Source organism: Ambystoma mexicanum, chromosome 11 (assembly GCF_040938575.1).
Source record: "Ambystoma mexicanum isolate Mex_15411 chromosome 11, UKY_AmexF1_1, whole genome shotgun sequence".
Classification (NCBI taxonomy): Eukaryota; Metazoa; Chordata; class Amphibia; order Caudata; family Ambystomatidae; genus Ambystoma; species Ambystoma mexicanum.
The window spans coordinates 481,199,666-481,214,471 of NC_090934.1; the positions used below are offsets into that span (position 1 = coordinate 481,199,666).

The 14,806-nt window shown below is 47.8% G+C and overlaps 1 protein-coding gene across 1 annotated transcript in view; it reads right to left on the minus strand.

The window, feature by feature from the left end:
- The window catches only part of HSD17B12 (hydroxysteroid 17-beta dehydrogenase 12), a 1,764,331-nt gene that overhangs the window by 1,505,213 nt on the left and 244,312 nt on the right, over nucleotides 1-14,806 (minus strand). The gene's annotated exons all lie outside the window — the stretch shown is intronic.

Below are 14,806 nucleotides of genomic sequence, written 5' to 3' on the forward strand. Positions count from 1 at the left end.
TGGCTTGGCAGGCGAAGAATGATGGTCGGGAGGGTTGCCCAGAGCAATGCCAGAGGTTAAGATTCATTCTAAACCTTCCAGCCATCCCCTCTGTTTTTGTTCTATACATGATGGGAGCATAACTGAATGAGGTCATCATGGTCATGATCATATTAAGGACATTTGTAAAGCGCAACATACACTAGCAAGGGCATCAGGGCACTATGAAGAGAAAGTGAAAAAAGTTACAACAGGAACAAATATTCAGAAGAGAAAGAAGGTTTTTAGCCTGCGTCTGAAGGTGATAAGATCTTGCACTAAGCGTAAAGGAAGACAATTCCACAACCGAGCTGCACAGATCAAAAAGGAACAGCCACCAACACGTGAGCGCCGGACACGAGGAACAAAAGTGTAGAGGCAGATCGCAAGAAGTGATGGAATATACTGAGCAAATTTAGCCTCCAGATAGGCTGGACCAGCCTTATAAAAATCCTGATTAACAATGGACAGGGCTTTAAAATTACTCCTACTATTCGGAAGCGAGTGAAGAGCATCGAAAGCAACAGTGGTTGAAGAGAGCCGAGGAGCCCCCAAAGCCAGGCGGGCGGCAGAGTTCGGAAAGATCTGAAGACAGTGGAACACATAATTAGGTTGGGCTAAATAAAAAGGCGTTACAATAATCAAAAGAACCAGAGATAAAAGAGGAGATGACAATCGGACGTAGGGAGGCAGGGAGAAAAAGGAAGGACCTTAACTCAGGACACAAAGCTTGAGATTAACAGTTTGACAAACAGCCCTCACCTGAGGTAGAAGAGAACGAAGATGAGATTTTAACTAGGTTTTTTACAGCAAGCGAAGGGCAAGGGAGGGGCCCAAGCTCGAGAAGGCCAAAGTGCACTGGACCACAGAGAGGAGTCAGGATGAGAGCCAACTAAAAGAACCTCTAATTTTGTCCCCATTGAGGCCTATCCAAGCATGAATAGCTGAGACAATATAGCGGCACTGAGTGGCTGTATCAGGACAAGCAAGGTCCAGCCGCATCTGAATCTGGGTGTCATCAGCATAAGAACAGCTAAAACCAAAAATGCGAATAAGAGAAATAAGAGGACCAATAGACATTACAGAGAAGGGGCGAGAGCGCAGAGCCCTGAGGGAGCCTGCAAAGGAGGGAATGAGCAGATGTGAGAGGAGAGATTGGGATCGATCAGTGAGAAAAGTAGTAAACCGTTCCAGAACTTTACCAAAGATACCCAGATGAGAGAACCTCTGGATCAGGATGGCGTGGTCTATGGTGTTGAATGTGGCAGAGAGATCCAGGAAGAGAGCACCCCTCCGCCTCCCCTCCGGTCTACAATCTGCACCAGATCAACCACTGACACCAGAACTGACTCGGTGCCCTGACTGGGCCTAAAGCCAGACTGAAAGGAGTCAAGGCAGCTGGCCTTCAAGAAAGGAGGAGAGCAGGGGGTGAGGGGGGTGACTAGAGATTCTAAAAGTATCATAGAAAAGGTAGAAGAGAAATAGGACGGAAATTAGCCAGAAGAGCCGGATCAAGCAAGAATTTTTCAAAAAGGCGATCATCAGTGCATGTTTAAGAGAAAAAGGAATAAAACCATAAGCCAAAGAAAGGTTAACTGCTGATGACACCAGAGGAACAATCAGAGGGATGATATCTTTAAAGATCCTAAGCGGAACAGGGTCAGACGGGGAAGCAGATTTGAGACACAAAGTGGCCAAGATGATGTCAGCCTCAGAACAATTATGGTTAGTTGTTAGTTTACAAAATATGCATCCCCAATATCAATTAAGATGATGTAATGGGACCTTTAAAAATGAAAGATGTTAGCAATAAAAAGCACACGTCATACTTTTGTGAAGGCAATAATGGAGCCTGGGGAAGTAGCATTTTGGAAGTAATCCGACGGCAACCTGTGGGTGTCCTGATGAAGGCCGAAAACCAGGAGAGCATAACACAAGCTTGAATAGGGCTAAAACAGTGTGATGAATTTTCAGCCATGGAGTCGTCCCCCCCCCCCCCCCAGTGCCAAGGCCTTTTTTGGTGATTTCGGTGTTTTGCCATTCAATGCCTTCTAATGTTTTCTATTTCATTGACCCCTTAAGTGCCAAGGACGAGGCATCTCGTCCTTGGCAACAGGGAGGTAATCCCGAGGACGAGATACCTTGCCCCTTGGCCCTTAAGGGGTTAAAACAATTTTTTTTTATGTATAGCAAGGTTAAGAACCGGTTACACAACAATGTATGTGATCTGAATAATATTGTCTACTGAAGCACAATGTGATAAATTGGTATGCCGTGTAATTAATTGATTTGTATTTTTTACATTTATAAAGCGCACAAAGCAGCCCTCGGGTATTGCGGTGCTGTTACATGCATGGCTTACTTAGTTACATATAAATGACAGAATGACAGCCTGTCTGTGGTTTGTGGTTACAGGGAACCCAATACCAGACAAGTAGCAGTTAAAGTATACAGTTAGAGGATGTGGGGGCTCTATGGTTCAGAGGGTTACAGGTGACCCGGTTACACCTATCGAAAGGGGGAGCTTAAGTGATGTCTGAGCTAGTTGAAAAGCCTGATTTTAAGGTCTTTGAGGAAGGACAGGTGTGAGGTCTCACTCCTTAACGTAGTTGGGAGGGCATTCCATTTTCTTGGAGCTATGAATGGGAAGCTGTGGCCGCCCGCTTGACAGAGGGGATGCTGAGTTGGTTGGAATAGTGTGATCGCTTAGGCCTGGAAGAGCTGGCTCCGACTACTTTCTCTGAGAGGTACGAGGGGGATGTGAAGGCAAGGCATTTGTGAGCTATGGCTAGTGTCTTGAAAATGATGTGTTCTTTGACAGGGAGCCAATGTGCAGCGCACCCAGCATTGGAGATGTGCTCCCTATTGGGGATGATCAAGGCCGCTCGGAGTGGTTATTCTGAATAAATTGCAGCCCGTTTAGATTTTTTCTGCAAAGGTGCCAGCAAAGCTAAAGTTGCAGTAGTCGAGTTAAGTACCTACGGTGACAATGGCAATCTAAAGACTGTTCTGGGTAGATAGGTAGGGTTTGACTTCACTGATCAATTTCGTGGTGAATGATGCCGAAGAAGCAATGTTGTTAACTTGGCGTGTCATGGAGTGTGGCATTGAGGTACACCCCAGTGTTTTTACAGAGGGTGAGACTAAGAATTTGAATGCACGGACTTCAACGATTTAGACGAACAAGTTACTTTCTTACCTGGTAACGTTCTTTCGATGGGATGTTCCTCCGACATTTTCCATATCTATGACAGTAATCACCACAGCTGTGCTGCTTCGGAACATTTTTCGGCGTATGCATCCATGACGTCGATGCGCTGTCCCTCGAGGGCCTCAGTCGAGCGCCGACGTCACCGGATGTTATATGTAGGACGCACAACACCCTTAGCCTCAGTTGTAGTTTTTTTCCCCAGAACGCGTGGCACAAATCTTCTGCCAGTATGACTACAGAAAGCCTTGCGGAAACGTAAGCTGCAATTGCATAAGAAATTCTGTAGGGGGCAGGCTGGGTGGGTGCGATGTGGAATACGTCGGAACATCCCATCGAAAGAACGTTACCAGGTAAGAAAGTAACTTGTTCTTTGAGGGGATTGTGTCCTCTGACGAATTCCACATCTATGACAGACTCCCAAAGCAGTACCAACATATGGAGGTGGGAAAAGGATTTTGAATTTTAGAATGCCCAATCAAATTGCAGAATAGAGGACCGCCTAACCAAAGGCCAAATCTTGCCCATGAATAGAATCCAGGGAGTAGTGTTTTACATAAGCATGGACAGAGGCCCATGTGGCTGCTTCACAATTACGACTGGGAACGCCCCTCTGCAGAGCAGTGGAGCCAGCCATACCTACAGTAGAATGAGCCCGTAAGCCCACCAGAGGGTCTTTACCTGCCAAACGGTAGCATTCAGAGATTGTCAAGATGATCCAATGGGGCAAGGTCTGCTTAGAAACAGCTTGACCTAAACGCCTTCCAGCGTATCCTACAAATAGCCGATAGTCCACTCTGACCCGGGACATGCGTGAGATGTAGAAACTTAAAGCTCCCCTAGGATCCAACCTATGGAGCCTCTCATTCCTCTTCCTTACCAGGATGCGGAGGAGGATAGAACGCCGGTAGAATTACCTTTTGGGTCAAATTAAATTGCGACAATCTTCGGAAGAAAAGAAGGACGAACCCCAAGGACAACCCTGTCCTTATGGAACACTGTGAAAGGTGGATTGGCGGATAGTGCCTGCAACTCACTCACTCTCCGAGCGGAAGTAACCGCAACAAAAAAATACAGTCTTAAAGGACAACAGTCTCAATGGACAAGAATGTAAGGGCTCAAACAGAGCTCCCATCAGGAACTTTAAAACTAAGTTCAAATCCCAAACGGGCACCTGGAAAGGTGACAGAGGAAACACAATAGTTAGCCCTTTCAGAAACTGAGAAAATCAAAAGGAATCTTAAAATAAGAACTCTCCTCAGACAAGCACTTAAATATGGACAGCGCCGCCAGGTAACTCTTAATGGCACCCTCTTGCAGGCCCTTGTGGGCTAAAGAAAGCAAAAAAAGACAGAACCGCAGGAATTGAACACTGAAAAGGATCCACATTCTGTACCCTGCACCAGTCGCAGAACTTTCTCCAACGGCAACGGTACAGGGATTCTGTTGCTGGCCTTCGGCCGAGAGCAACACCTCCATCATGTGAACGGGGAGGTCCCAATCCTTATACCTCAGCCTTTCAGATGCCAAGCATGAAGGCTGAGAGACAATGACCTCTGGATGGAGAACCCGACCCCCCCCCTCCTGTGAGACCAGATCGTCTCAGTAGGGAAGACGGCGTGGAGGGCAGATGGACATGTCGAGAAGGTCCGGGTACCACGGTCTCCTGGCCAACGCCGGAGCAATGAGGATCATTCGGGAACCAAACCTCTAACCCTTGCAGAGTGACGGGGACTGGAGGAAACTCGTACAGCAGTGGGAAGGACCAATCCACTCGCGTCGCCCAAGGCTCCTCTTGGAGGAAATTCCCACAAACAGAATCTTTCGCACTTCCGGTTGACACTGGTGACGAAGAGATCCACTTGTGGGGTTCCCCCAAAGGGCGAAGATCTCCAACAGAACGTCCTGAGCCAGCTCCCACTGGTGAGAGACCGTGCTCTGCCTGCTCAGAGCGTCCACCGCCTTGTTTTCGTCTCCAGCCAGATGAACTGCAGAGATCGAAATTTCCTGCTGGATGGCCCAGAACCAGCGCTGCATCGTCTCTCTGCACAGTCAGAGAGACACTGCCCCCCCCCCTTTTTGTTGAGGTAGTGCATGGCCACTGTATTGTCCGTCAGAATCGGGACATTCTTCCCCCGCACAGATGGCAGAAAAGGCTTCAGGGCTAGCCTGACGGCTCTCAGCTCCAACAGATTGATATGGAGTCTGGACTCAGACGGAGACCAATGGCCGCTGACTCAACTCGTTGGCATGAGCACCCCATCCTGTGAGGGATGCGTCCGTCACGATCACCACCTCCGGCCAGGTTAGCCAAAATGGAAACCTCTTCATCAGATTGCCTTCGACGCCCCACCACAGAAGATCCTGGGCGACCGAGGGCGGCACCTGAACGGGATCCGACATCCTGCCGGAGCACTGCGACCACTCCATCGAGAGCCCACTGCAGAGATCTCATCCGCAGCCTGGCCTATGGCACCAGTAGAATGCAGGATGCCATGAGGCCGAGCAACCTCAAGATCTCGAACGCCGGGAGACTCTGGGCATGTTGAAACTTGTCCACCATCTGCAGAATGTGATGAGCCCTCACCTGGGGAGGCTAACACTGCCCCAGGGATGTGTCTAGAACTGCTCTGTTGTACTGGAGCCACTGGGTAGGTGTCAAGTGGGACTTCTTTAAGTTGAGGGAGAAGCACAGCCTTTGAAGGGAGAGGCAGGTGACTGGTTGATAAGGGCGCGCTCTCCCAAGCCAGTCCTGGATCATCTCTCAATCGTCCAGGTAGGGGTAGACGTGAATCCCCCTTTCCTGAGATACGCCACCACCACCACCACCACCACCATTAGCTTGGTGAAGGAACCTCTGGGTGGAGGTCAATCCGAACGACAGGACCCGAAACTGAAAATGCGAGTCGCCAACCGCGAACCTCAGGTACCTCCTGTGCTTGGGAGGAATCGGCACATGAAAATAAGCGTTAAGACACCAACCAGTCCTGATGTTGAAGAGCCTGGAGGACTTGAGAGTAACCATCTTGAACTTGTCCTTCCTGAGGAGCTTGTTCAAACCACGCAAGTCCATGATGGGTCTCAATCCCCAGTCTTTTCGGGATCAAGAAATATGGGGAATACCATCCCTTGTTCCTCTCCGCTACAGGCACCAGTTCTATGGCGCCTTTCTCCAGCAGGGATTTTATTTCCTGGGTAAGGAGCGGATCCAGACTCTTCAAAGAGAGCTTCCCTGGTGGATTGTCGTGAGGGCTCTGCCGGAAAGGAAGACAGCCGTGGGCTATGATCTCCAGAACCAACACATCTGAAGTAATGGCACGCCATTCTACAAGATGCTGCACGAGCCTTCCCCCCCAACCGGCGAACCATGGGACATGGCCTCATGACTGAGCAGAAGCGGCTGCAGCAGTGCCTGAGGGCAAAGAGGCAACTGCCCGCGGGGCTTTGGCACCTTCAGTACCTCGTTTTCCACCTCTGGTACTCCTATGTTGGCCCCTCTGACTGGCAGCCCCCCGTGATCTACCAAAGGAAGAGTAGTATCGAAAGGAACCCCCTCCTCCATTGCTGTCCCCTAGGACAAAAAGGCAGAGGTTGACGTACTGCAGCGCTCAACGACTTTGCTGCAGCTTTGGAGGTCTGCAACCTCTCAAGGCTCTCGTCAGCCTTGCTGCCAAAAAGGTGTTCACCGTCAAAGGGCATGTTGAGAAGCCGGGACTGTACATCACAAGCAAATCCCAGACTTCCACAACCACGCAAATCTGCGCATCACGGTGCTCGCTGCCATGGACCGGCTGACAGTCTGCCACATCCAGACCCGACTGAACGGATTCAGAGTTGGCATCCTTGCCATCCCTAACGAGGGCAAGAAAACCATCCCGTTCCTCCCCTCAGGAATATGTTCAGCCGCCAAAGATGCAGTGTTCTACAGTGTGTGAGTGAATCTTGCCAAGGCACCAACGAAGTTGGCTGCCTTTAAAGCCATACCCCCAGAAGAAAACACTTTCTTCGCCCAACCGTCAAAGCGCTTGTCGTCCCTATCCGGAGGGATGGTAGGGTACGCAGCCTGCTTTGCTGGGGCCGTAGCCGCCTCCTACACCAAACTCCCCGCAGTGGGGTGCGTGGATAAGTACCAGAGGACGTCACTGGCTGGATGGTATTTTTTTGTTAACGACCTATTCACTGTCGGGAGACTCTCCAGAGCAGTCCAAGCCGCTGCCACCCTTCTTTGTAAAGCCATATGAAATGGCAGCACCGGGTCAGTGGATGGACCTTGGTCCAAAATATCAGTCAGGTCATCCTGCAGAAAATCCACAGGTGGAGCAGACCACCCCAAGTACTCTGTCACACTCGACATGAGACGCCTGTACGACGACTGTGTACCAGGCTCAGGCCTGCCAAACTCAACCTCCGCAGAGGTGTCCAGACCACTGGTGTCATGTAAGGATTGACGCAGGTCTTACATCTGGCTATGACCCGATAACAGGTCATCAGGAACCTCAGGAGGAACAAACCCCTCCACATCTGACCATTCATCCACCTCCGAGATGTAATCCCAAGGCTGGAATAAATCCCTGGATGAGGATACAGGAAAAGGCTCAAACACGGGGCCTTACTCAGAGTTTCCACTGGCCTCTGGGGCACCTCAGACAAAGCCTCCTCAAAAGGAGTCTATGGAATCAGTGTCGAGCAAGGCGCTGATGACTTCGACAACGGCTTTGAGGCCGGAGCCCCTAGCGTGTCCTTAGACAGCCTCAGCGCCGATGGCGTTGATGACTTCCTTGGAGGCAAAGCCTCGAGAGAGAGTCCCTCGACAGACATGGCACAGACTGCGTTGATGCCTGCTTAGAAGGCCTCACAGGCTCCAACGGTCTTGAGGGCGTTGACGATCAGGACCTGGACCTGGCACGGCTAGTGCGATCAACCTTTTCCGATCGGGACCTCAATGGCTCCCGATGATCACGCCGACCACCCAAGGCCGAAGGAGTGCAAACGGTGGCCCTAGCGCGTTCCTTAACAGCTTCTCTCAAAGGCGCAGATGTAACGGTGCCCTGCGATACGAAAATGTGGGATATATTTACCCATGCATCCGAGCCCTACCTCAAAACTGTGCAGTACTGACATGGAAAACATCATGATGGCCAGAGCTTCCCAGAAAATGCACAGGGAAATGCATGAAGAATAGGCTGCCACTCATTTTCGCCGATGTTATGGGCACAGAAGGACACTGCCTAAAACCACCATTGGACTACCCACACAGTAGTCTGAAACCATTGGGAATAGCAATGCTGATTGCCAAAAGCAAACCCATAACTGTGGGGAATTCATTTCTTAAATCCCAAAAATGGGTGCAGTACCAGTACTCGCCACTATCCAAAAGCCGGCGTTTTAAAACCACCAGATTTTACTTTTTTGTAGAAAAAGTAATAAATGAACCCAAAACATGCCAAAGAAAGACTTACTGAGAGGTGGATCCAATGTAAAGTTATATTCTGAAGTGACTTGAAGGTTTATAACAAGACTGGCTGAGCTGTGGATTTCAGCAGTTTAAGTAAATTTGGACTGAAAGACACTAAAAATCTCAATGTTTAAGAGAAATGAGTGACCTACTTTTGAGTGTCACATAGGTTGCAATTGTTTAAATGTCATAGTTTTAAACTTAGAATCAGCATTCTAGCTGCATATGTGAAATTGTTAGTTTATTTGAATGCAGAAACTGGGGAACAGAAATGACATGTAGCTAAAAACTGGCTTAAAGAGATTCCAATTTGCCTGGCAACTACCCCCATCAGGAGTGAAACTTGAGTCACAGCTGTGTTCCCAGGCCTAGCTGCCCTTTTGCTGCTCACACCAAAAGGGATATGACACTTCCCTGATTGAATTACCTGGGCTCTGCAGGAAATTGAACAAAGCCCTGTCTTGACTCAGGCAAATGTTTTATGGCGGGAGTCGTAAATGGAGATTTCTCCTGGAAGCACAGGGGAGGGGCACTGCCTGTGAGAGCAAGCTGGCTTGGCAGAACTGGAAAAACCAGAAATTCAACCTTGTGCTGGAGGAAAACCACACCCCTTTGGGGCCAGAACATAACTCTAAAAAGATGAATAACTCGTAGTACGGACTTGTGAAAATTATTTAAATGATACCATAATTCTTGTGATTTTTCTGCCCACATTTTAAGAGGTTTTTAGAACCGGTGGCATGTTCAGGGGGGTTTTAGCGGAAAAGAGGATATTACTCAAAATGTGTGCATGTGAAAAATCTGACACTTCATCAACTAATGTCCATACTCCTTGCACACATGTGTGTAAATTTGGGGTAATGTCCGGTATCGCAAACCAGTTAAAAAGTGCAAAATATTGCCATTTCTGAATGCAAGCTCTCAGGAAGAGCAGATTTGGACAGGGTATACCTCCTGTAATGCATGATGGGTGCATATGATTTTAAAACAATAGGTACCTCTGCAAATATGTATTTGGTTCAAATCTAGATTTGTGTGCAAGTTGACAGGAGGAGTGGACTTTCTGCAGGCTGTAAAATGACATCACTCTGACACAACTTAGCTCCCCCAATCAGGGGAGAAATGAAAGCTGGGCCAATGATAAGTGGAGAGGGGCTGGCTAGTGATGCTGCTCACACACACCCATTAAAAAAAAAAACACATAAAAAGCAGACAGACAGGACAGATAGGGACATTCATTTCCATTTGCAGCTGGAAGCTCTGCCAAAATTCCAAACCTTACCTCCATCAAACCTCCAGAGAGCCAACCTAGAGACTTCAATCTATCCAAAACTAGAGACCCAGACCAGACCAGCAGAGTAGAGCTGACCTGTTAGCAGAACCAGAGAGAGCTGACCCAGATCACTGAAGTTCAGAGACCGGAGTGCAGTCCAAAACCTGACCAGATCCGTGGCAAGGCCCATTTAACTCAAGAATATAGTGCGAGTACCTAGCAAAACTGTGCAGAACCCAATCTCTCACTTAAAATAATCTAATGCAAGCTATTTTAACTTGAGTAAAGCTGTCACCTGTCATTTTCTAGTTGCAAGCTGCACTTGTCTTTTTGAACTTTAAAATTTCAAATCTGAAAAACGACCTTTATTTAATCGCTCATATCTCTGTGACCGTTTGTGCTAGAGACTTGCAGTAACTTTCATCTGGAAGCTGGGATCCTAGGCTTTCATAGGACCCCAAAACGATAGTGATAGTCCTTGTAGTTCCTCTGTAATCGCACTCGGCGCATTCGCAAATTTAGCCGCGATTTGACATTTTGCCGCGATTTGCAAATTTCTCAACGTGTGAAAACCGAAGCTGCTTGCCTTTCAGTTGCCAAAAATTTGTTTGCAACCTGACAACCATTATAGAGCATTGCTAAAGTGATCCTGAACTTATTCAAAGCATATACCACTCACCCTAAACCTCTAGAGGGAATTAAAAGCATTTTAACATATTTTCACTCTATTGCCAGCACATATCAAAGCATTTTGCCTGTGTTTTCAACTTCTGTAGTCTAAATTGCTGGGTGAACTGAATTACATTTAATTGCATTTCTGAGAACTGTGTGCCTTCCTTCCATTTCCTTGCATTGCATAAAAGGGGGGGGTGAATTGTCCAAGAAAGTGATTACATTGTCTTTTGCTGAAATCCTATCAAGTTAGTTTCTGTACTGCATTTCATTCCACATTGCATCCATTGGAAACCATAAAAGTATTGTTGCTACCTTATCCATTTCATGTCAACTCCTTAGTGGTTATCAAGAAGTGTGCTAGTGCCAGATTCTCCTTTGTTAATCTTTATCATACCAGATTAAGTGTGATATCCAATTATTAATTTATTATAAAGCGTGATATAATATATATTGTTTAAATTATCAAATAAACCTTTTAACTTGCAAAACAGAACTACTTCTTGCCTCAGTGGGGTCAGGGGGATTCTGAGAGAGGGGTGTTATATAGGGGTAGTCATCCAGAACGCATGAACTGGACATAAAGATATATCAATAAGGGTTTTCATTCAGTATTCTAGACTAGGCGTTGACTTGGCTGTAGTGCTGAATTGAATCCTCTTACAAATACCACCATCCCTCCTTGCGAAATACGTCCCATTCCACCGGAGATTAATGCTTGTTGGGACAAGCTACCCGCCGTCTGGCGGAGTCCTCGGACAAGGAAGGCGACCGGTGATGGTGCTTCCGCAAATGCCTAGAAGAGGCAGAGGACTCCGGGACCGAGACCCCTCCCTGGACTTACGCCAACACGGAGAGTCGCCCCTCTAATCATGGGTCGAAAGCCCAGAGGATTTCGGCTTACGGGGTTTGGAAACCCTACCTACAGACAACTTCTTCCACTCCCGCAAGGCCTTAGACGTCAAGGACTGGCATTCATTGGTGGCGTGGTTCTCGCTGAGGCACCACAAGCAGACGACGTGCGGGTCCGTAAGCGACATCTTGGAACCGCAGTCCCGGCACTTCTTGAAGCCCGACCTTGGGGTAGAAGACAAAGACATTTCACAATTAACCAAGTACAAAGAGCCGATTCAACAGGAGAAGAACCGAGGCGTTCCGAGATTCCGACGCGAACACGTTCGTGGAAAAAACAGAACTGAGGCTAAGGGCGTTGTGCGTACTACATATAACATCCAGTGACATTGGCGCTCCACGGAGGCCCTCAAGGGGCAGCGTATCGATATCATCGACGCAGGACACAGACGCTGAAAAATGTTCCGAAGCAGCACAGCTGTGGTGATTACCGTCATAGATGTGGTATACGTCGGAGGACACAATCCCCTCGAAAAACAATTGTGAATATAGCAAGGTTGTAGTCTTCACAATATGGTATACTGCATAATAGGAATCTGGTGATCAAGATGGCAGTTCCAGGAACCCCTTTTTCGTACAATATTCTACACGCCTACATTTTAGGTACAAAGGTTTTTTTTCCCCCCAACTCACCATAACTTTAAGTGTTTCACTCACAATGGTAACATCAAAGTGGTTGTCTGCATCCTTGAGCTCCTTCGGTCTTGAGTTCATAAAAGCCATGCATAATATGCAGCAGTGCTAGACCAGGTTTTCGAAAATGTATACTTTGCTGTTAACTTTCCTATCCACAATACATTGCAGTCTCATTAAAAACTGGAGGTCAACTTCCATGGATGGCTACTAAGTGGAGCTGTGACATGTGGATTTGTTGGATGAGATGGCTTGTTTATTTTATCGTTTCAAGCGCAGACCTAGCCCTAGAGCAGCAGAGTGCTGTATAGAATGTGGGTAGCCAGAATTTAAGCTGGCATCTTTGAACAGTAGTGCAGTACTGTGAGGCTTATTCTACTCTCAAAGGTCTATAAAACAGTGAAAGCTTTGTCAGCTAAGGGTTCACTGATGCATTAAATCCAGATGTCCCATTTCACGTGTACATCACTTCAAAACAAGACTATTTTATTTTGAAATGTTTTTTATTACAGATTTTTGTACATCAACAGTAAACCATATAAGAAGGAAAAATAAGGAACAGAACAAACACTTCTTCCCCACCTTACCCCTCAATTATTTCCACTTTTCACACCCCGCCTCCCTGTGTCCCCTCCCCCACTTGAAAACAGTGTCTTCCTTAGCTAATTAAAACCACAATTAAGATCCTGAGAGAAAGTACTGGTGGACACTTACGAGAGCTCCAGGATTGCCTTTTATTGTTCTTACTGCAGACTATTTCCAGTCAGCTTCCCCCCTCCAGGCAGCACTGCGAGCACTTGGCTCTTGCTGCTCCCAGGGAGGCGAAGCCGCTGAGGATCACGTGACTCATGTGACATCACCGGGACCTTCAAATCTCCCACACAGTCGCCATTGCAGCGTAAGCCCTGGTGGCAGAAAGGCTGGTGCTGTTTGGCGTGGACGGCTGCCTGAGGTTGGTACACAGTAAGTTATTACTACTAAAACTGAGAAACCTGCTTATTGCTGGCCAAACATACTAATATGGATTGGTCCTCTCTCTAAGACAGGACATTTTTCATCTATTGACTGAGCTTCCACACGGTGTGTGCTCCTGCTTTCAATAAGCACCTCTGTCTGTCCATACCTCTCCTACCAGAGACTGCGGGGTCTGCACTGATGTTATCATTACTGCAAACTCTTCGATCTGGTTACGCTCATCCACCTCCTAACAACTTGGCGCCATATGACCCAACTTTGGGCCTCCTACCTTTCATATCTAAACCATTCCAGAGACTGCGGGGCTCATAGTTCATTACTGTCTTACTACAAGCCCTTTGATCTACACTTCCATCGACTGCCCTAAGGTTTACCCCATACCTTTTAACATGAGGCCTGGCTTACGAAGCCAAAAAGGATCTTCAATGTATCCGGATGCCATTTTGTTGGACCCGGTTGGTAGTAGCCAGCCACCCCTAGCTGGGGAGAAGTGCTGGTCACCTTCCATTGGCCAATTAACATCCTCAACTTCTCTTTGTGCTCCGCCTCCGCCTTCTCAAATTTCTTCGATCCAAAAAGAGGACGTGTCATCTACCTTTTCTACGGCCAAGCAGATCTTGTCAATCCATAATGAGAAATGTCCCACGGCGCCTACTCACAAAGCGCTGATTCACAACTCAGATGTAGGTGCATTCACTATTCCTGCCACCCCCATTTGCAAATTGCACCAAAAAAAACCCAAACAACAAAAATCAATCCAACCTATCCTGGGTCAAACATTTTTACCAGGTTACTCACCGTAGTGACCACCTTACTCCTAGTCCATAGTCCCCTTTCTTCCATACTTGTGGGACATCTCTCCGTCCTGTGGGACGGGACCGGGGCACTTTGTAAAAAGCATCCAAATTTTTCCAAAAATGTGTTCTTCCTCTCCTTCCTGCACTGGGCCCGGCACATGGCCGTAACCCCGCCCACCTTGGCTCCGCCCACGCATCACCCCTCAGTCCTTTTCTTTGCCAGGTCAGAGACCCTTTACCAATAACAGAGGAACCTTATTAGAGGGGACGGCGGGCGGGCGTATGGAGGAAAGGGGACTATGGACTAAGAGTAAGGTGGTCACTACGGTGAGTAACCTGGTAATACTCCTACGTCCCGTCCCCTTTCCTCCATACTTGTGGGAGATTCCCAAGCACTCCTTACAGGAACTACGGGTGGATGGAAATGCCCCTTACTGAAAAAGGTTCTTCAGCACAGCCTGACCAAACTGAGCATCAGCTCTAGAACTCATATCGAGGCAGTAATGCTTACAGAAAGCAGATGGAGGCCCAAGTAGCTGCCCTAGCGATGGACTCCTAGGGAACATACTTCTGAAAAGCAACCGCAGCTGCCTTGCCCCGCACCAGGTGCGTATGAATACCTTTAGGAGGTTTCAGCTTTTGGATAGTGAAAGACTGATGCAGGCAGCAATCCACCTAGAAATAGTTGGCTTAGACGCCTGCTTGCCTTGAGGGTTGCCGAAAGTCACAAAAAGTTGAGAAGAACTTCTAAGCTCGGAAGTCCTATCCAGGTAGAACTTAAGAGCTCTTCAGACATAAAGACAGTGTAGAACCCTCTCCGCCTCAGAGGCGGGGTTCGGGAAAAAAACCGGTAGGGAGATCGA